The 22,570-nt window shown below is 44.8% G+C and overlaps 1 protein-coding gene across 1 annotated transcript in view; it reads right to left on the bottom strand.

The window, feature by feature from the left end:
* Window positions 1-20,874: 20,874 nt before the first annotated feature.
* LOC122533500 (toll-like receptor 6) overlaps window positions 20,875-22,570 on the bottom strand; it is a 53,811-nt gene continuing 52,115 nt past the window's right edge. The window contains exons 2-3 of the transcript XR_006307725.1: window positions 22,456-22,527; window positions 20,875-21,098 (exon numbers count right to left, since the gene is read on the bottom strand). The gene's annotated coding sequence lies outside the window, so the exon portion shown is untranslated. The remainder of the gene's footprint in view (window positions 21,099-22,455; window positions 22,528-22,570) is intronic.

The raw sequence follows: 22,570 nt of genomic DNA, 5'->3' as shown, positions 1-22,570 counted from the left end.
ACATTTCACGTGTCTGGGGAGAACACACCGTTTGACCATGTCAATTATGTCCCTGGTCAATCCCCTGGCCGTCAGCCTGTGCATCTGCCGAGTTTCATGAACCACTATTCCCCCCCTTATATATGTATACCGGGCAAATGCGAACGTTGCCTCCTGCCCTGGCGTCGTTGACGATGTACAATCAGTTCACTGTTCGTAGGTCCGCAGCCACGATCTCCGACAATTATCGCGAGGGGAGCAGACGGACGCAGGAGAAAAAGGAGGGAGGAAGGGTTACTTCTGTCGTGTTTCAACGAAAAGCGCCCGACTAAGCGCTAAATTAAATTCCTCCGCCGTGAAACTTTTAACGAACAACCCACCTTTCCTTTCTCTTCCCCCCTCCCCGCCACTCCGCCCAGTCGACCTGTTTGCAATGGTTTGTTGCCCGAAACGAGCGGAAATTAAGTAATAAACGACAGGGAGAAATTAGAAATGTCGAAGTTCAATTTTCAACCCCCCCCCCCCAAACTGTGCCTGAGGTTGTAGGTTGAAAATTCTGATTGAAATTTTGAGAAGGGAAAGACAATTAGAGGCAATGGACATTGGCGATAAAATGAAACTAGAAATTGTTACGATTTCCAATTCTCTTTCTAGATGCACTCGCACGTTTTCAAAGTTATGAGTCTTCGAATTGTAGCGTACATGTCAAGATCGTATATTAAATACGTGTAAACTTTCTCACGATGAACTTTATACGTCAACTTTGAAGGTCTTGTTGAAAAGGTGAAGATCTTGAAGCTCATATCAAAAAGAATTGCAGAAAAAAATTTATTAATCTCCACATAGTCGTTTGAGTCTATAAAATTCCCAGAGAAAAGAGTTTAGGATCTTGTCTCGTTTTGTTTCCCGATACAAGAACGACGTTCTAGAAAATTTAATTCCAAGAGGATGAAAAAAAGGAGAAGCTTCAAAGCGAACCTACGTAGGCTGTATGTATAATTTGTTCCAGGAAGATAGAAAATTTCTCGTCCAAAAACGAACGATTAATTTTTCCGTGAGATGCATTGTAATGTATTAATGTATCGAATGTTTTACAGAATTCTGGGATGAATGGACGATCCAGGATCGTGCTTGATCTGAAATCACAGTGAACGGAAGAGATATGGCGGAGTCGTAAATCGAATGAGGCGTCAAATGGCCAATGGCGTACACAGGTGGGCAAATCAAAAGCCGGAAGAACGCAAACAAGCTTGACTTTATGTCATCCGACATCGACTGTTCTCGTCACTATCGAAGCATTCTTCGCAGATAAATTGACATCAGGGATCTACGACATCGTGTATCGTAGTCCATGACCGTTCGAAATCTATTGTTCCCCTTCAAACCTGCTAGACCTTGCAATTATCTCAAATTCTAGAATTAGAACAGGTCTGTCTATTTGCGTATTGTTGAAATTTTATCTAATCACTCCATCTGGAGACATGATGACTTTTATGGTAGGCGAATAAATCTCATCGACAGAAAATTACATCATCTCAGGATTTACTATCAAAAGCGATAAAGTGTGATCACTCGGTTCTTGGGAACGGAACGTTAGTCGCGCACCTGTGAAATTGAATTAACAAACCAGCAAGAACCAACTTCCGAGATGTTCGATTAATGATCGTTCTTACATCCTCGGCCCCTTCCACCGAAGATTGAAAACTGGAGGCGATCCAAGATCACGTCCGCTCGCGAGGACGAGAATAATTACAAGCATCGACAGGCGTTAACAGGATTATAAATCGGCGGATGACGCGTAACGATAGTTTCGACTCGGTGGCGGGCGGAGGTTCCTCGAGTTTACGGCACCGCGATATTAGCTCTCTGGATAATTCGCTCGGAGATCGTCCGTGGTCTAACCACGCCTCTACAATCACTCTCGCCCATCCATCGGATCCCTCCGGTGAGTAATCGTTACGGTTTCGAGGTTGATTACGAGCAACGGGAAGCGAACGAGATCGTTAAACCGGGCGATGAAGCTTCTGGGACAAGCTATAAAAAAAAAAATATTGCCTCTTCTCTCGTGAAAATTGCTTGTCTCTCTCGTTAGGCGACGCACGTCCTCGTGGGTGCCATAGGCACGTCGTAGATTTCGTAGGGAGAGTTTAGGAGAGGCCAAAATCTCTGCATCTGTTTGCCTTTAAATCGATCCGCCTTTCCGTCGTCGTGAATCGCGAGACGGATAGTTTCGCTCGAATAATCGTCGTGGCTGTCTCGAGGACAACGCGAGCGAAACGACGCGCTTTTTCATCACGACCGTTCAGAAATTTCGAGCTCAAGTACAGTTATACAAGTAAATTTTAATTGTGCTCGTGGCTGAACGTGAATTTAACTGCACGTTTGTTACCGGACAGTTGTATGAATATTTAAAACATAGTTCGTTAGCGAACGTTTCTATGACGTGGAACTATTGCACGCGTGGTTTCCATGGGTTTCCGCGACAAATAAACCACCGCGTGCATCTTAGGGTTGTCCACGAAATTTTCAGCAACTTCTAGTTACGGCCGATTTCGCTGTTTCTGTCCGTCTAAATTGATAATTAACATAAAATTTACAATTTTAATTTATAATTTCGTGAATAGAGCTAAAAATAGAAGTTTCACTCCGCGACCGATGTACACTGCGTGTCTATAAATAAAATCGTACAAATTCATAATTGACACTTCGTAGGTGTTAGGAATAACTGTAATAAACTATTGTCTCTTAGTATTTAAACTACTTGACTTGCATGCATATGTGTGCATACGGATCGCATTAAGAAGAAGGTCTAGAAAAACAGTTGAAACATTGTATCGTATAGATCTCGGAGGAAAGTGATTGTAAGCTATAAAACATCTTAAAAACAAAACCGTTTTATAAAATAAAACCTAATAACAAATTACAACAGTAGGTTCTTCTGTCAACGAACAGACTGCGATTCTTTGTACTTTACGATCGACAAAATAACCATCGATATATATCCCCAGTGACAATCTTTCAAAGCTGAAAAAACAAAAAACACAGATGGATATATCCGTGACTGAAACATCCGTGGCTGAGCGCGAGTAACGTGAAAGCGAGTTTTTCAACGAACGCCGAATTGCGAACCGTGAACGCGTTGTTACGTCGGAGGAATGCCGCGGTGGCGCGGCCGGCGTAACGGCATAATTTCCGGCGGTGAAAGATTTGTGTGGAGGGAAACGCGGGCGAAGTGGTTCAGGTATTTTTCGATCGCAAAGTGAATCCCGCGAAACAAAATGGACGCTGATGTAGCGAGCGTTAATGCTCGCCGGGGCGGTATAATTCGGCCGCGAAATTCCAGGCGTGAGCCAGCTAGGCGAGCTAGCCAGCCAGCGTTGCGGTGTAACGCGTTACCCGTTGCTGCTGGACCAGATCTAAATTACGCGTACGTTACTGTATTAAATTCCGGGGCCGGGACGTACGAGCAGACATTTCGGATCGTTACGAACACGTGGCACATTAAATTCCCCCCCGGGGAACTTCTCCTGACGTGGCGGTATTCGATCGGCCGCCCGTTTGTCTCCCATCTACCCCGCTCCGATTGTCACCTGTTTCGTTCTTCCTGCCGCCGCCGGTTGATAATGAAATTTCGCTGGAGGGGGAGTGATTCAACGTGTAGTTGATGCTTGAAAAGGCGGCGAATCTCTCGAGGGTGAGATGTTTGCAAAGTTCGAGTTTTGTAATCGCTGTCGTACGAAATCTATCAATTAACACTGAAAACAAGCTTCGCTGCGTAATTGAAACTGAGCGCCAATGAACGGATATAAAATGATGGATGAAATTGAAAGAATCATTGCTGTTTGAAAGAGATATCCAAGTAACTTGACGTGTTTGACCAATTAATGCTGATCGAACCAAATTCTCCTGATTTAAACTTGCAAAGAGCTGACGTCTATCGCAAAAAACAACGAAGAGAACGAAAAAGCACAGAATTAAAGATATGAAGAACGTAGTTAGATAAAGTGACGAACGTTCGAACGTTTTGACACTTGACTGACATACGCGAATATCTTTTCTTGTGTTAGAGTCGTATTGTACGTGATGACAATGAAGCGGCTGGAAGAATTTTCAGGGGAAAGGCAGAAAATAAGCGTTTTAATTAACAGAGGCCTGCAAATCTGACTCTAGTACGGAAAATTTATTTGCGGCGGCCAATCGTACGCAAACTGCGACACGTAGCGATGCGTTGATTTACAAGGGCAAATATACATGTGGCAAAAAGTTAGTACGTAATAAGCGCAGAATACGCGTACTCTCTATTCTACTCTAATCTACCGTAGAAAAATCGAAATAATGTAGCATCCGGTCTCGTATTCGCGTCGATATCAATAAACCTTCCGGCGTACATTGTGCGAATAAGGCTGCAATTATACTAATTCGTTATCTCTCTCTCTCTCTCTCTCTCTCAATATATATGTTCAAATTAGTGGCTAGATCGGTTGTAACCATTTTGGCAACACGGTTTCAATTTCTGTGATGCATGTTGTGCAAAATACACATGGATCTTGTCTAGACTGGTTTCTCTTCGTAAAAAATGATTCTTTTTCTTCTTGTAATTGTTGCAATCGAACTAATCGTGACACCTATTGTTCATGTGCGTGAGTACTATGTAAGTTGTCACGTAGTCTTTCGTTTCTCCGATGTTCTGATGTTCGGTTTGTGGTCTTGTTTCGTTAGCCGAACTGTAAAGACGCATTGTATGTTCATCTAAAATCTACAAATGTATAATAATGAAATGAAAAATTAGAACGAGGGAAACGAATTAATAACGTAAAGCGTTATTCTTGGACGAAACGCAACAGACGCGTTACGTTACCGAGGAAACGTGGGCACAGCCGCGAAACGGCTGACGTGGCCAGGAGAAATTCGTCGCTAGTTCGCCGTTAGCGTTAATTCGTAACTCGCCTAACGACGCCCGCTTCTGCCACCGTGGAGAGACTCCTCAGTCAGCGTTTCGGGGCGGCGGCGCCCGAAACAGAGGAAACACGAGGAATTCGCGGCCGAGGACGAGCCACCAGAAACTTCGCCGACGTTCCTCCCCAAGTATTCCGTCTCGAGATCAGGTCGAAAACCCGGGCAGAAAATCTCGACCCCGATCCCTAATTTCGCCGTCATTTTGCCGTTTCCACGTGGCCGGCGTAGCTTGGCATTTTTGGAACCGAACCGCGGAATTACCGAAGCTATAGAGACGCTGCGAGGGACAACGAGCAGCAAGAATAACGAGCAGGACAGACGATCTTCCCCTCGTGTTCCCCGTGGAACGGCCACGTAATCCGTGAAATGAAATTCTCGAGATAAACTTGAACGCGGAAGATGGATCGCGCAAAGTGCCTCCATTTCCCCACCCCGCGCTCTCTGCCCCTCTTGCGAGGGAATGCGCCGTGTTGGACGTCGCGCACGATTCCCTTCCGTTGCATAAGAATATTGTTCTGGAGAGAGTGTGCCTGCAATCACGATCGCGAAACCAGTTCAGACTTCAGATCAACACGCGTGCACGGCCAGCGGAAGAAGGGGAGAGAGGGCCCACGTCGGTGTGAGGGATCGCGACCACGTTCGACCACGCCTAAACGTTGCGACACTCTCGACTTGCCAGCCGAGACGATCGAGCCAGGGCTTCGACTCGATCGTACAGGATAATCTGCAGAGCAATCGAGAGATAGATACACTCTTTGAAACATAAACAGATCTTTGCGCTCGGTTATTTTTTTTAATTAAATTCTAGACTAGACTGTGTTGGTCGCCAAGTTCTTCGACTCTCGAAGATTCCCACGTATTTAAAAATAATCCTGATATCATAATATACAAACGCCACGAGAATACACGAGACAATGTCAATTACGATAAAACGAAACGCGAAAACGTGAGATCGGTACCTTCTTTGAAACGTAAAGAGATCTCAAGCCTTTGCGTTCGGTTATTTTTTTAATTAAATTTTAAACTAGACTGTGTTGATTACCAAGTTCTTCGACTCTCCAAGATTTCCTCGTACTTGAAAACTTCCTGATATCATAATGTGCAAACGCCACGAGAATACACGAGGCAATTTCAGTTACGATAAAACGAAACACGAAAATGTGAGATCGGTACCTTCTTTGAAACGTAAAGAGATCTCAAGCCTCTGCGTTCGGTTATTTTTTTAATTAAATCTTAGACTAGACTAGATTTCCCCCTGTTAAAGAAAGTTTCTAATACCACGGGAGTATACGAGACATGTGCGAGACTAATCTTGATTACGGGAGAACGAAACGCAAGAACGCTTCGAGATCGATCGGATGATCCGGAAACAATCATACAGATATCGGGGCAAGTCGTAGGCGGGACAAGAAAATCCACGGGATACAGTACACGCAGCTCGTAACGAATTTCTAACGCGCGTTTAATTATTACCGATCATTATATCGAGATCGCCGGCAGATTAGAGCGATATTAGAGAGAGAATCCAGTGGCTTCGGGGGAGGGGAGGCATCGGGTCTGACGATCGGCTATCGGAAAACGATTACAACATAATTCACGGTATCGATAAAATTTAATTGCACTTTATGCAATGGCAACGTGCCGCGGAGAGCCTCGAAACGCCTGCTCTCCGCTGCTCTCTACCGTCGCGCAGAACGGTCCGCGCTTCAATTTATACGGTGTCACATCCGTGGCTCTGGCTTTCGAAACGCGTTCCAGCGCAACAAGGCGAGTCCCCGACGGCAGGCGAGTAATATAATTCGTTATCGTTCTGCCAGCCGTTTTATCACCGCCGCGGATCAACCTACGTTTTCTATCTTGCCGACGCGCCACGGAGCCTGACGTTTTCCCGATAACCGCCGCATAAATCCAGCGACGATATCGCCGAGCCACCGGACTCGCTGCCGGACCGCCGATCTTTCCCAAAGAGATTCGCAGATACCATCTTCCCTCCAACTTCCGATCTCGCTGGCCGCGGCAAATTTGAAAGATTGCCCCCTCGCCGATCGATCCGCGACGACTACACACACGCTGGTGGGATTCGATCGTGTGCCCTTGCTAGGAATTTGACGCGCGAGGCATAGAAACTAGACCGATCTAAAAACGAACTGCGTTTCGTATCGTGTTCTTCGTGTCACGTATATATAACGGTGTTCTCGTGTGTCGTTAAGCGAAATAAATCGCAACCGCGACTCGGAAAAAGAAAAAAGAAATTAAGGAATCCAGCGAGGGACAATGTTGCGTTAATTTCCATCTCGAGACATTTGTATTACTGCGACAAATTGTTGCACGATTGTTGCGTGAAAATCGTCGACTCGTATAATCCACTGAATATTTCCACGCGCAGTGCGAGTTCGATCAAGAGTAGAGAATCGAATCCAGCAAGAAAGGCGAAATTATTGAATTTATCAAGAGCGCGCGAGTACCGGCGAGTTGTTCATCTTTTTTTTTTTGCGAGCGAAACGATCGATTCCACCGCGAACAATGCCTCATCCAGCCACCATTATCACACAGAGGCAGGGAGCAAGAGAAAGAGGGGCCATCACAACGTCAGTTTCGACCTGGTTCTCCGGCGCGGAGCCCGCGGAAAACGGTTAACGAGGCCGTTTGCAACAAAGCCGCGGCGCCCGAGGCGAGAGCATAGGTCGCGTACGAATTAAATTTTATCGATTCGTGAAAACGCCAGCGGGAAGGCGGTAACGAGATACCGAGGAGGGCAACGACGACTACGACGACGACGACGACGACGACGACGACGACGACAGACGAGCAGCACGCGAATCGCACCACCCTCCGAGTCAGACTGTTACTGATAGCGCTGAATTGCCTGGTGGAACGTCTTCAGCATCCCGCGGATGTGCTCGGAGAATGCGCGCATAACAATTCGCGTGCTTTATGCCAACGACTGAGAGAACGCGAGAGAGAACGCTAACTGAATCCGGCGAAAAGATACCGATACACCGAGAAACATAAGCTAGGCTCCACACTCGTATCAGATATTTCTCATCCCTAGCAGTCGCATTTTTCTCCCAGCCAGCCAGCCAGCCAGCCAGCCAGCCAGCTAGCTAGCTCACGGCTGTAACGTGGAAACGTTCCTTGAATGCCTTACGGATACTACAGAGTGGTACGCGCTCGGTAGCTTCATGCAGTTGTTCTTTTCCGACGTTTGATAAACGATTCCGGTCGCCCGACCGAACGATAGATCCGGCTTAGGTGGCTCGGTTGGATTTTTCAAACGCGATGCTCGCCCGAAGGCTGGCTAACTCGAATTAAGTTCAAATCGAGTTACGGCAGATCGTGGATAGATTAGGTGCCCGTCCGGATAGATCTCAAAATGGAACTCGGCAGTATCTGTGCGTTGCACACCAACTGTGTGTGCGTGTAACAGACAGACGTTCGCTTAACTTTGGAATCGTCAGTTGGACCTAAAGTTAAGTTCGTATTGAATCGGGCAGAGTTTAGCCACGAGTTATTAGCGGTGCGTTAAAACTGTCTCCGCGTCTCGATTCGGGAACTTTGAAACCAATTGATTCGTTAAGTTGTTTATTCGTGGGGCGAGGAGGTCTCATTGTTCGGAATTTCTTCCTGCGTGGCATGTTTCGACGTGTGTGGAGGCCTTGAGATTAGAGGGTAGAGAATATTGAGTCGTGAGAGAACGTAATATCTTTTCGTCATTCGGTCTTTCTTAACTTCTTGCGCTGAAATGACGCACGTCGAGAATTTTTTGTCCCAAATTGCAACATTTTCGCAATTTCAAGTATATTTAAATGTAACAAACGATAAGTTTATTGCTTCTTAATAATTTCTATCCAGTGATGTCATACCGACGAGTTCAAAAAAAAGAAGAAAGGGACAAATTATTATTAGTTAAGGGACAAATAATTATTATTAGTATACGGTTATTAGGCAAATAATTATTATTAGAAAGGGACAAATTATTATTAGTAAAGGGACAAATAATTATTATTAGTATACGGTTCGGTCACTCGAACCAGTTGCCAGCGCAAGGGGTTTTAAACCACTGACCTTTTTTCCTCCAACCCGTACAAATCAACAAGGCATAATTAATTGTTATTCCTTCAATTTAAATGCAGGTTATAGGGATACTTCACCGCCATTCAAGAAAAGGAAAAAAAAAAAATTTGAGCCACTAATTTCGTTTCCTTTCCTCACATACTTTCTATTTTCTTTCGTCCATGCTTCCATACTTATCATCTCCTATTATTTTGAATGCCCGCCGCCATATTTATTCGTGTTTCCATGCTGCGCTGGAACGCAAAGCTGGGCTCGACCTTAATTGACAGTATCCAAATCCAAATTCCCCGTTGATCGTACTATACTCGGTGCTAGGCGCGCGTTTAAGGAACGTTTCGGGCTTAAGAGGATAAGCCCAGATTCCTGAGTCTGTATCTTCGCGGCGGGGCCCGGCGATTTTTGCATGTCGGGGTGAAGGAAGGGCGAAGTCTCTCTCCGAAGTAGCGGAGTCTTGGCGACGGTTTCTACGCGAAACAGGAGTAGAGTGTATTTTCCCCACGGTGGATTTTCCCGTACGAGGAGATCTCGTCCCGGCGCGGCGTATCTCGTATCTACGAAAGTAACTCGGGCTCTCTGCGATATCGAGAGAGAATTTTTCCGTCGCTGTGGAAACTGTCTGTCCTCGGCTATCGGTTTCTACTTAAATGAAATCGGACGTAACGGAAGTGCCTGGCTGCAGTATCTCCGTAACTCGATGGATCACGCCGGAGATATTAAGTCAATTAATGAGGGGGGATTGTAAAAATTTCTCTTTCTCTCTCTCTCTCTCTCTCTCTCTTTCTCTCATCTCTCATCTTACTTTTTGGTTACACGTTGGACGTAATTGAGATTGTTTGAAGTGCGTGCAGAACTCAGTGGGAAATGTAATGTAATACATAATAAGAATTATTCCATTACACATCTCTGGTGTTTCTAGCACGAAGTACTAGATAATGTATTTCCAGCATGAAAATTACAACAGCGGGATATACTCAATTTGTTCGGCGACAGAAATTACTCGGCTGTAATTTTGTACCATTTTACAGTGTCAAGCGAGATTTCACCCATTAAAGGCCAACGCTACGTTAAATCAACATTTCATTTGTAATTTCTTTCCCAGTCAGTTCGCGCTATTGAACTCGTGCTGCGGTTATGAAAACGAATTTCCAAGAACTTTCTCGGGTGCTTCTCCCTCCGTCTATAATAGATTCCACGGCGTTACAACGTTCCAAGAAAAATATTTTCTTTGAAGAACATATATATCTAGCGTTGCAACAAACTGCTTTCTCTCGCAAATTATGCAACATTTTCCAAAGGGAAACTGTTTCATTCGAAGCAACGAAAGTAAGGATCGAAGGATCTACGTTGAATCGTTTCAACCGGCACCTGTAAAAGACAGTACAAAGAACAACGAAGACAACGAGCGGAGCAGTCCACTTTCGGGTAATATAACGCGACGTCGTTGAACTCTTTTACGAGCGATAACGCGAGCGAGTATCCAAGAATCGGCGGCGGCCCAACGCGTCGCCGCGTGGAAAACGCTCGAGATAACTGGGAATTGCCAGCCGGGAGGATCTCGAGTATTCCGAGACGCAAGACATTCGGCGCATACTTTGGCGAAGCCTGCACGCGGAACCGGGAAGCTATCGTGCTGCACCGGCAGACATAATACCCGTGAAAATGTAGAACGGCTTGAAGAGCACTTCTGGGGGCCGTGGCGAGGCCGCCCACCACCACTTCCGCCCGCGCGCCGACAAATTGACAAACTTTCCGCGTTCCGCGGCCGCTTCCCTTAATATCGCGGCCATTTTTTGCCAACGTTCACGGACTTTCGACTTTCTTAACGAATAGATTACCTCGACGAGCATCTGCCTTCCACCGTTGGTTCTTTTCCTCCCTTTCCAAGAAAGAGAAACACAGAAGGCGAAAGAAAGAGAGAGAGAGAGAAATTCTCTGCTGTATCTCCTTTTTTTAGAAAGCTTCGCGGTACAGTTGCGCGACGAGAACCTTTGGAGATAACGCGGAACTAGCTCTCGGTGGAAAACGAGAGGCGGCCGGGGAAGAAGTTGATACTCGAGTGGCGCGCGCCCGCGCGGGCTGAATAGGCGAATGCGTCCGTGAGACTCTTGACGGCGGCCGTGGTCGGCGAGAAATTTGAAAAAAGAAAGCGGAGGGAAAAAGAACGGGCACGTACACAAACGCGCACGTACACGCGTACACGCGGGCAGAAACGATGGGAGGAAATTCCGCACGCCAGGAAATCCCGTGGAGCCTCCTTCATCCGATGCGGAAGACACGCTCGCTGGTGAATGTTTATTTCGAGACACGTAGCCGGTTCTTACACGTTCCTCCGACTCCCTCTCGCTCTGATAACCGAGCCACAGTTCTGAAAAGTTCCGCCAGAACCGACTGGATGTTCCGCAGTCGTTCGAGCTCGCGGGAAACGATTGCTGTTACGTATCTCAATCGCGGCCAATTCTGCCGATTGTTTCCGGTTGCAGTTTCGGACAGGTTCGTTATCGGCAAATTCCCAATGAACTCTAAGAACGTTAATGAACCTCGGATATTAGACAGACAATTCATCCGAGTTTTTTATCGTTGGCATCGCTAATGGGATCGAATCTCTGCGTGGAATTTTTCGCAAAGCTAAAACAATAGCCAGGAGGGAACTAGAATTTCCGAGGAATCGGCTTATACGCACAAAAAAAAAGGAACATCGCGGCAGCGTGTTCCTCTGGGTCGAGGGCGCAGTATCTTCCTTCGCGAGATGAGCCAACAAACATTCGGGATTCTCGTCTGGCACTCAATAACAAAACTGTCGCTGTGCTATGGAATAACGAATTTTGTAATTTCTCGTCGAAATTTTAGATTTTTCGCGAATATATACGCGCAAATGGCGGATCTCTCTCGTAAAATGCGCACAGCGACCCGCAAAAACGTTTCACTTTTCGCGAATGTAATGCTCGTCACGGTTTTATCGGTAAAATGTTTAACGATTCTGGAAATCTACACGCAAGTTATGTAACATTTGCAGAGGTTATAAATGCGTTTAAATAGTCAATTATCCGTTACACATTGTGCACAGATTTTACCAAACATACAGTCGCGGTAAATTATAATTATAGTATCCACGCGTGTTTTCAGATTGTATAACATCGGATATAATCACGCTGTTTAACATTTTGCAGAATAGAATGCACGTAAAAGCCTTTCCAGAACGAATGTGCAAATAGTTTCGCGAGCAACGGCAAACAAATGCTCGCGCTGATTTCGGCTGCTGTATATCGCGAAACCTTTTCCCTATCTCTCAGCACTCTAATTTCTCCAACACGAGTCTCATACTTTAATCGCCGGCAGTTCTAGCAATGATACTCGATGCACTCGTCCCTGTCCGTCGCTTTTTCCTCGACGCGGAACGCCTTTATGGCGGAGACCGGCAGACGAGTGTAACAAACTGGAAGAGCGAGGCCGTTGGGCTCAATTATTTTCGACATTTTTCAGCCGTGGCCTTGCTTTCAGCGTGCCACGGCTCGCCTTACGTGTTGCTCGCGTGCACCTTTTTCTACCAGGCGCGGCCTGGCTTTCCGTGAAACGATCGCCGGACCGCTCGAAGAAGAAAAAGAAAAGAAACCGTTTCTGCGCCTCGGTGAACCGCGCGCGATCATCAGGATTGTAATGGGATATAGGATAATAACGTGTCGTTTGTCGGATGGATCCGTCGTTGATCGAGTTTCTCGAGACCGAGAGAATCTCAATTGCTTTCCGGCTGCGATCTTTTTCCATCGTTTCTAACGCAACGTCGTTTGCCCGGCTACGCGAGAACCGCAGAGACTAATTTTTACAAGTTTGACAATTAAAAGAAGAAAGATAACCGAATGGTTAATAACGAGATTCGTTGTTACAATGATCATCGATAAATCGCAGAATTTTTTTAATTTGTTGAAATCATTGCTGTTCGTCCGATTCGAATGGAGTATTGTCCCCGATACGAATAGAAAATTGATTTCTTCAAAAGCTTTCGGCATTAGAAACATACCGATCGATATAATATGGAGATCGCTGGTGAAACAAATTTTTGTCGTTTCCACTTGAATGGAGATCGACAGAACTCGCGCCCGAGATTCGATTAATCGGTCTCCGCGAGGCTGAGAAACTTCGCCGAGACATTCTTCCCGGCGACGGACGGCGGAAGTCCTCGACTAAATATTACCGCGGAATTTCAACAGTCAATTTCCACGCCGGCTCACGCGAGAAGAAATTGCTCAAGTTTGAGCGTTCGCCGGGCGACGACGTTCAAAGTTCGCCAATCTTTTCCCCCTTTTCTCCTCTTTTCTTTCTTCGGCGCGGCGGCGTCCACGAGCGATGTTCCACGGTAACACCTAACCGCGCTTCCATTTACAAATTCCGAACATTTCCCCCCAGCTTTTCCTCCGTAAACTACGAGATAGTTATCACCTCCGTTAAAAATTCGCAACTATTTCCACCGGCCGGGGGAGTGTAACGGGCTTCGTTTCGAATCAATCTTCAGTCTCTCGATTAAAATTTCCCTTCCGTGGCCCCGTTTCCTCGCTAAAATATCCCGATAATATAATATCGCTGCGAAATTTCCTGATTCGCTCGTTACAGAATGAAAAGGAAAAAAAAAGAAGAATGAAAAAGAAAGGCAAGCGTATCGATCGAGCTGCGCCGGCGGTTGAAAATAGCCAGCGATCACCGATGTAAAACCGAGGTGGAACGCGAGCAGAGCTCGGCCAGACGCAATTACCTTAATTAATACAGAAAATAAGCCAGCTACTCGCGCGGCAAATAAGGTTGGCCGCGGCAGCTTTTTCCGCGATATCGAGGCGAGAGCCGCTTGTTTCCAGCGGCGACAGCCGCTTGAATGTCACGCGAGGCTCCGAGTGGCTCGGTCGCAATGGCACGGAGAACCGAAGCCATTGCCCGAACGAAACGTCGAGACCTTGCGACTATCGCGCTCGTTAACTCGACGCCCGACACACGCACACACGCACACACGCACACACGCTCCGATGAAAAACAACGAATGTTCGCCCGTGTGACGCCGTTGATTTCCGGCCGACGTTTTTCCCCGACGAGACGAACGAAAATTTAACCCTTAGATCGAAGCTCGAAGCGCCCCGTGTTTCGAGAAGTTCAAACAGTCGTTGGTTTTGGGGGATGGAAATTTTACTTTCGTTAAAATTTGTCTCGATACTAAAAATTAAAGAATTTTATTTATCACTGTAACAATTGTTTCAATTTTCTTTAACACGTTCGTATACCGGCGTATACCGTAATCGCAAATTAATTTCCGAAAAAATAGAAATTTATTTATTTCTGTTAGTATAAATAAGAGCATAGTATCATTTTTGCCGCGGTCCGATGGAGCAAAATGAAAAAAAAGAAAAAAACATTAGAACTCACTCTCGTAGTCGCTATATTGAAGAATAAGATGCAACAATACAATAAACAAAATCTTATCTCAAACTCTGCTCCAAAAATACTACACAGTTACGTAGGTGTCTAATAAATCAAATCGCAATAGAAAATACGACGCAATAGAAAAACCTATTCATACTCGATCCCTTGGAACGAACAACCCTCTCGTCCAATCAATTTTTGCTACGGAACCGTTGCATTGCCATCAAAGATGCACGTCATTAGCGATTATCGACCGGTAAGCGGATGATATCTGGTACCGCGAGTATATCATCCAGCGTAGGGGGCGACGACGACGAACGAGATAAATCAAGATTCGTGGCCGCGCCTGGAAAATAAGAAAAAATGGCCATCTTGTTATCCGTATGGCGCCGCGCGGGGGTGGCTCCGGTCACGAATAGGCTGGCCAGACCTTGACGACGAAGGGGAAGAGGTGAGAAAGGGCGAGGACGGAAGAGGGGAAAGATACATAGAGCTCTCTCGCGCGCGGGGTCCATTCGCCGCGACGCGTACACCTACCTATGGCGACAAATAACCGTATAAATTTCGACACGCGACACGTCCTCTTATATTACATGGAAATGCGCCAGGGGGGTGCGAGCGCCCGCCCGGAACGAGCGTGCTGACTCCTTGCTGGCCGCGTCGTTTCTTTCATTGCCATCGGGGTTTCCTATCGATTCCAAAGGGTCCCCTTTCTCCTAGCGAATATTCGTCACACATTGACTCTGACGTTTCTTCGGACGCGAAGGTTGATAAAGCTGTGAAATTTATTGATTCTTTTTCTTTTCCCAACTATGGAAAGTATTTGCAACGAGCGAATTTCTTTTCCATTGGTGACTCCAGCTTCATCTTCTGTCTGACACAGAAAATTTCGAATTTCGTACTCTGTTTGCAAAATTCGCGCTCCGTGTTAGAAATCATATTAAGAAACTTTCGCCCATGGATAACGTAGATGTTTTTTCCCAGTCGCTGTCAATTCCGAGATTACCGCATACAAAATAAATATATATCGTACGGTAATCTATGGTGAATATTACTCACAAACCTACTTCACAAAGAATTATCTTCGTTCAAAGTATTTAAACGACCAAATACAGCAACTAATAACCTCTCGAGCAAACATCGTACAGATCGTAAATCGTTTAAATCGTTTAACAGACACCGGGAGCGGAGCGCTTTATCCGTTCAACGATCTTAATCAATATTATTCAATCTCCCGAAACGAGTAAAGATGACGGGGTAATGGTATGAAATGGTTATCGATTCCGATAGTATCCAGATAAACCGTGTTCCATTATCGTCGACGAATACGATACCCGGCCTGCAAGCATTCGGCACCCCCGACATTCACTTTTGCGCCCGCGATTATTAAGCACTGAAAAGGATTAAACCGCGGCCGGTTTCGAGATGGGCTGATAGCCCAGTCTTCAGGGATGTAATGGCGCGTTCGCAGCGGCCCGCGTGTAACAACAGCCGCGTTATTCGGATAATGAAGATATCGGCTTTGTGCCGTTAATATGGATATATCCGTGATATTTGGATAATACAAGTGCCATTGTGATTCAGATAGAGAGAGAGAGAGAGAGAGAGAGAGAACGGTGAATTTATGGAGAGGTCGCGAGTGTTGCCCGTTGCTATTCCCGCTACTCGAATATTTTCTTCGATATTAACATTGGCGAGCAATGTGTGTGTGTGTGTGTGTGTGTGTGTGTATACCCCCAGCGCGTGGAGCCCGTGGTTTCGAGCAATTGTGTAATTGAACGAAATAGGAAGTGGCCCGTTGCAGATTACCCGGCCACACGATTTTAGAGTGCCTCGTAGAGGAGATCACCCTCGTCGAGCAATAACTACCCTTAATGCCCTCGGATGATGAACGTTTGTGTACCGGTCTCTCCGATTTCAAATCCAATTTGCGAGCAAGCCTCCAAGTTTAGGAATTTCCGTCGCCACCGAGAATCTTTCACGGCGAAATATTCACCTCTCATCCGTGGATAAAATTAAATCAGACAATCAACCAAATCTACCGAATCTTCCTCTGGAAGGTAGCGGAATTAGAATTGAACAAGCTGCTCGAGAAGCAATTGCACTCGTCGATCAATACTACGCGATCGCGTTTCGCACGGCCATCGCTAATTACCAAAAGACGGAGCAACGAGAAGGGAAAGAGAGAGAGAGAGAGAGAGAGAGAGGGATAGTCCAAGGGGGTGTACATCAAAGCAACGGCCAAAAGGCAACGATCGTCGCTTTCGAAACGCTGACCGTACTCTCGAGGACCTTTGACTTTATTGAAGGAAATAAGAGCCCCGATCACGAGTGCTTGTGCAACTAGACTGTAGAGAGATTCAGATGGAAAGAGAGAGAGTGAGAGAGTGTGTGTGTGAGAGAGAGAGAGAGAGAAGAGAGAGAAGCGTCGAATTTAGCCTGCAATCGGATGCTCGCAGGGGGCGATCCGCACTTGCAGCCCGAGGGGGATGCTGCCAGAGGGGTTGGCAAGGATTCATTCATACAGCGAGACCGTGTCTCATTGTCGTGCCGCCGCGGCGGACAAAGCGAGAGCCGGGAACGTGAAGTGCTGTCAGGAGCAGCGCACTCCATTGCGCGACACAAATGGCAACCAAAAGTGGAGCTGACGGAAAACGAGAGCCGGGCCAGAAAGGGAACGAATTATTCCCCCCTCCAAGCGCGTTTCGCGCTCCACATTTTCGAATTTTCATGGAAAAGTTGCCAAAACGAGGAGACTTGCTGCTCACTTTCGACCGCTAGAGTCTAGAACTAGCGCCGCGTTTCATTAACGAACGACACCGTTACACCCTTACGTTTCGTTCAAGCAGATTTTATCTTAATTAAGCGACGTTCAAACAAGAACGAAGTTTTCCCGCGAATGATCTTCGAGTTCCTTTTTTTTTTTTTTCTTTTTGTTCTTTTTCTTTCTTCATTTCAGCGAGTTCCTTTCATTCCATTGGTCTAAATGGTGTTTGCATTTTATCAACTCGGCGAGGCTCGTTCTTACCTAAGAGGTAGGTAACCCGAAAGAATGGAAAGGACGTGACTCTGGTGGATTCTACGGAACTGATTAAACATTAGTAATGAGCCATCGGTTAATATCTGCAGCGGTGAGAGGCGACCGATAAAATTTCATTGTGCTCGTTTAACTCTTTGCACCGCGGGAACAATCGCTGGCACAACAATTTATTCGATCAAATCAAGATTTGTTACTTTACAACGTTCCAATTCTCCGTTTCACTTTTTTTAAAACTGAAAACCCTGCTTCTCATTTACGAGGACGAGATAAAAATGTAAAACAGATAATAATAAAATAGATAAAAAATAATAAATAAATATAATAAATAATAACAAAGAATAATAAATAATAAATAGATAAAAATAAAAAGAAGCATAAAATTTTCACAAAAGACATTGAAAGAAATAGAGAAACTTTGTACAGAGAGTATACAAGCTTTTACTTTATTATTAAAAGTTATTCAAATCTTTAAGAATGCCGATAAAATGTCTAACAAAAATTATACACTGGTCATCAGTGTTGTTAAACACGAAAGTCAAATCTGTTTGTGGACTGAGATATTTTCGTTCGCGGTGAAGCAAGAAATCAATCATTGTGGCGAAGCCGGATTGCTGAAAACGCGAGATCCTTCGCTCAAACGGATTTCGCGTAGAACGGCTCGAACACGTCGGTCTAGTTATGAGGGTAACTCGATCGTCGGGAGGTTGGAAGAGGTGAAGGGCCATCGTTGGTGACCGTGGCGAGCTCGTCGGGAGGACGAAGAATTAAGCGTAACAAGGTTTCCTCCCCGTTATTACGGGTTGGCGATGCACTCGACGACTTCTCTCGCCCGTGGTTATTCTCTGGCTCGCGAGTCCACGAGAATAATTAGAAAAGTGGGAGGACTACTAGGCTCGCGGATGTGCGAGCAGCTTTCAGCGGAACCCGTGTAATTGCTGCTCTAAGAACGCGCCTTTATGACGCGTGGCAAGCGACGAGAGATAGCTCGATTCAAGCTGACTCGCGGAGATCTATTAACCTATATCTCGCGTTGTTACCCCGGCCATTGTTTGTCCCTGCAGCCGGAAGTTGCGACGCGCGCGCCGCTTACCTACGCGTGATGAAGGGTTTCTGCATATAACAAAAGGCCTGCCAGCAACGATCGAGTTTTGAAATTTCCTCTCGCTGTTAATTATTTCTTTGTCGCGTTAATGGCATTCAAGTTGGATGGAGAATCGGAATGACGCCTGTGTATTTCTGTTGGACGTACCAAGAACATTTTTGGGAAACGGAACAAGAGAAATGTTATCGAATCTTCGAGAATGCATCTGTTTTATAAATAACGGATCGTGGAAACGGCTTCTCGTTAATGACAACGAAGATAATGTGCTTTGAATTGCGAAAGAAAAGAGAACAATTTTATACCGGACCTTCGAGAAACACTCTGCATAATTGGGAATTAATTTCTTTTCACGACACCGCCAGGGACACTTGTTACTTTAACTCAAGAGAGTAAAATAAATGTTATTAAGTCGCCCTAGAAACACAGCGAATCCATACTTTGCAGTGTATAGAGCAAATTCTATGAAACGTAATATTTTTTTCTCGAGAATTCTGAGAATATTTCTCGGCGGGGACCGAGAAAAGAGGATAGAATAAACGTTATCAGACCTCGGATGAAACATTGAAAACTCTCTAGCAACAATTTCATGGAGTTTCCATAATAACCTACGTCCATTTTTATCCTCGAGTAATTACGGAACCAGTAATGTAGGTTTGGCGAACGATCTTTAATTTTATTGCTTTTTATTGCTCGTATCACAACGCTTCTCATTTCCCATAGGATGGCTGTTTTTAAATAGAACGTTAAATAGAACAAGAAGATGAAGAAATAATTATTTCTCCTGTCTACCGTGAAGAAATGACGTCGAGCGTGCAAGCCTTAAAAATTATCGAGCTGACTCGAATTTTATTTGCAAATTGTGGCGTCTTTTTATTTCTCACGTTTTCCTAACTGGCGGAAATTATCATTCCAACTTTGCACCGAGTATCGCGTAACTCTTGGTCCTTAAACATTTCCAAGAATTTATATCGTCTGTCGTTTCAACGTTTTTAGCGAAGAATATCTCTAAACAAATTTTGTCACAGTATTTTGGTCTTTAAAAATCTCCAAGAATTTGTATCGTTTATCATCTCTTTACCGTTTGAAAATTTTTTCGCAAAGGATACTTTGATCGTCGATAGCTTCGAGACAGTTCGAACCCCTTTAATTCTTAGAAATTCCAAGAATTCATCGTCGTTCATTTTCTAAACGATATAGTTCTCGTCGAATCTTCAGCCGAATAGACTTTTGGAAGAAAACTTTTGATCGTACCTTTGATTGGACGTGGAAAGTTGTGGGAAATTTCGAAAAACGTGGTTCTCGGAGTCCGTGTGGACGGCCATCGATTCGAAAATTATTCACCGGACGGAATGTCTGTGGCGAAAGGGAAGAAAACGGAGGGATGGGCGGGTGAATCTGTTGCTGGAAACGAATTACATCATTGAAGAAACCGATCCTGTACGCTAATGATATTAAATGCTTTCGTTAACGGTCGGTTTAAATGAACGGCTCCATAATACATACCGGTTGATAGAATTTTAGATGGCCGCTGCATCCGTGAGATTGTGAATCCACGTGGCCACGTGGCGTGCGGCTGATGGTCGATCTGATTAACCGCCCCGGCCTTACCAGAGGTCGATCCTTCGTGCCACGATGATGCTGTCACTTCGTTTGCTGACGGTAGGTTCGGGAGGAATTCGTTCTCCGTGTTTTGATTAAAATATATATAAATAACTTTATTGTTTATAATAAAATGCCCTATCTATTTTACAAATATACAAAACTCTCCGCTATGTACATTAAATCTCTCCGTTCGACGAGAAACAAGAGAACCGCTCATCGAGGATTGGAGGACACGCCTCGCGCTTTATGCTTATATTTATATTTATATTCATATTTATATTTATATATATATATATATATGTATGTATATATATATATAATTTCTCGCAATTCTTAATAATCGATCATTGGATTAAGTAAACTAGTCGAGTTCGAATAGAAAGAGAAAAAACTTCGTTGCAATTACGAGTTAATAAAGGGTAGTATGCTCGGTGTATCTGTATGTGTGTGTGTGTGTGTGTGTGTGTGTGTGTGTGTATGTGTGTTTATGTACGTGTATCTTCATCACGCTTCTTTCTTGTTGCTCGTCTTCCTCGTCGGTCTTCGTTCTACTCGTCTTTCCTTCCTCTCCTGCTATCTTCTTCTTCGTGTCCTATGTGTGTTCTATCTTGTTCTCGATTTTCATCGTCCCTTTCTTTTGTTTCTTTCAACTGTCTCTGCCCGTTCTTTCATTTTTCTCGCTTTCCTGTCTCTTGTAGTTTCGCGGTTTTTGTTTTTCTTCTTCTTCTTTTTTTTTGTTCGTTTCTTTTTTTCTTTTTTTCTGTACCTCATTCGCCCTAATTTACATTTGCACACTACGAAGCTATCACGAGTCTCAAAAATACGAATAAACCGTTTACTTTTAGGTGTAGACACCGTGTTACGGAGTTACAATTGCGATAGTAAGAAATACTTCTTGATAATAAGTAGAGAGAAACGTCGCGACGGTCGGAAGGGGGAAAAAACCTGCAACAGAAAGAAGAACGGACGAACGCCCGATTAGATGGCATCGCGTGTGCCCGTGTTTCCTCGTTTCATTTTGCCTCTCCCGCTCCCGTTAGCCAGCGCTCGAGAAGAAGAAACCTTGGCTTGAAAGATTGTCGGAGTAATTTGGAGTAACGGTGGCTTTCTCGTTGCCACCGCACGTCTCCGTTACAATTGAACTTGTTTCGCGCATCCATCAAATGCACCGCCTCGGAAAAGAATCTGATTACAAATTGAGGAATCCAATCCAGCGGGGAAAAAAGGGCGCATGCCACGGTGCTATAAATTCACGGCAACGGAACGAGTCTCGCGAGGTATCGCCTTTTCCTTTCCGTTCCTTCGAGCGGTATCTAATTAGTAGGCTGCAAATTTTTCGCGGTGTCTAATTATCCAGGTAGTAGACTGCATGGAGGGGAACGTCTAGATCATTTCGAGTTGTTAACGTCAAGTCGCCGAACTCGCCTTGACATCGATTGCAACGTGGCATTATAAAAAATAAATGTCAGACTGTGCCAAGAAAGAACTTTTCAAGATGACAATCACGGGACTTTTTTTTCAATAGCATCAGACGCACGCACAATGACAGCAGCTGAAATGATTTAGACGTTCGATTTAGAATTAACAGCCTGTAGTACTCGAGAAGGTAGAAAAATTATTGAAAAATTATGAAAATTATGTAAAATTTCCAACGAACGCGTAAAAAATCTGTGGCAGGGTAATTACACTGGACGTTATCAAAATGTTCTGAACGATAAATTGGAACGATGAATTTATTAGCTTTTTCAACGTGTATTTTTAATCTACTTGGGATATTATTTGATTAAACAATCAAGACATTATTAAATTTCGACTAGAAAGTTCATTTCGTTATTTCACTTTGAACGAGCAATTGGCTCACTCGCTCTTGTAATTCTAACAAGTGCAGCGAGTAACCGAGAGGCGACAAATTTTATTTAATCCAACGTTTTACCGACAGTTCTCCAAAGCTTCTTCTTTCTTTTTACTTTCATCGCAATTCGCGATAATCGACGAAATCGAAAGATTTCATTCCGCTGGGTGTTCTCGATATCAAGACTGACAGATTAACAAATAGAGGATCACCGGATAAATCGGATCTGCGAAAACAGAGAACAACACATTCGGAATATATCGGATCTTCTCGAGCCGGACCACGAGCCGAGGATTCGATAAAGGAATGAAAACCCTTTGACGATCGATAATTAACGAGTTAAACTGACGCGAAAGTGAAGGCAAATGGAGAGTTTCCATTTGCTCGCCGCGACGGAGGGAAAAGAAAAAAAAAAAAAAAGAAAAAAAGGAAGAAGAGAAATCAACTCACCTTGCCCACTGCGATTTCCAATTACTTCATACGTAATGCGAATCGATAATACTTCTGGCAAACAGTTCACATCTGAAACAGAAAGAGGAGGGAGACGCCGAGCGTCCAGTTACAC

This window comes from Frieseomelitta varia, unplaced genomic scaffold, assembly GCF_011392965.1.
Source record: "Frieseomelitta varia isolate USP_RPSP 00005682 unplaced genomic scaffold, Fvar_1.2 scaffold_533, whole genome shotgun sequence".
Lineage (NCBI taxonomy): Eukaryota > Metazoa > Arthropoda > Insecta > Hymenoptera > Apidae > Frieseomelitta > Frieseomelitta varia.
Note: the sequence above shows the minus strand (reverse complement) of the source record. Positions and strands in the feature narration are given on the sequence as shown.